Source organism: Populus alba, chromosome 2 (genome assembly GCF_005239225.2).
Source record: "Populus alba chromosome 2, ASM523922v2, whole genome shotgun sequence".
NCBI classification, from domain to species: Eukaryota; Viridiplantae; Streptophyta; class Magnoliopsida; order Malpighiales; family Salicaceae; genus Populus; species Populus alba.
The window spans coordinates 18,926,365-18,927,278 of NC_133285.1; the positions used below are offsets into that span (position 1 = coordinate 18,926,365).

The window sequence follows — 914 nt, forward strand, 5'->3', positions numbered from 1 at the left end:
TTATTCTTAAAATTATTATAAACCAATAAATTGTTCAATTCCTTGTAAGTAATATTGTTTATTTTTTACTATCTCAAAACTCATAATTAACTGAATTTTTAAATTTTTAAAATTACAAGATTAACAATTTTAAAGATTTTCTATCATTCCACTACTTTTTATAAATTTTCGTACTTGTACTTTCAAAGATAAATGTAGTAGCGATCTTTTGATTTTAAACATCATTATTTGCAAAAGGTTTTATTTCATCAAATTTTAAAAATTTTGAGATCGAAAAATATTAATTGTTAGTTGATTCGATGTCAAAACTTTAGGGAGTACATTAAAACAATTGAAACATCAAATAGATAAACATTGTTCGCTTCGAATCCTCGGTGGGCAAAGAAATATGAATGCTAATTGTAGGGGAAAATAAAAGGGGCATTCCGAGAATTGAACTCGGGACCTCTCGCACCCTAAGCGAGAATCATACCACTAGACCAAATGCCCTTGTTGATATTTTCCGTGTTAATTATATATATATATAATATTAAATAGTAAGAAAAGAAATTTCCCTCTGCTTCAGTGGTTGAAATAAATAAATATTCCCTCCTTCCAAACAAACCCTTGATCATTGATTATCATCATCTCAACCAGATTGTCTTATCATCAATGGGCATCACTCATCACCCTTTGCAGCACCTCATGATTGAATCTCAGTTTCTTACTCACTGCTTGCTAATTCTCCCCCTCCTCTTCTTCTTGTTTTTTTTTTTCGAAACTATCAGTTCATTTCTCAGCAATTTTTAACTTCACTTGTAATAACATAACTTTATATTTTTTTTTAATTTTACAACTGGAATTGCTTCACATGTAATAAGAATGGGTATTTTTCGTTTTATGAAAACCTGATCATTTTCTTCAAATGTAGGCAG

At 29.1% G+C, this 914-nt stretch overlaps 1 non-coding gene across 1 annotated transcript; it reads right to left on the reverse strand.

The window, feature by feature from the left end:
• Nucleotides 1-417: 417 nt before the first annotated feature.
• On the reverse strand, nt 418-489 carry TRNAP-AGG (transfer RNA proline (anticodon AGG)). Its single transcript has one exon. It is a non-coding gene; the product is annotated as a tRNA-Pro (tRNA).
• Nucleotides 490-914: the final 425 nt, after the last annotated feature.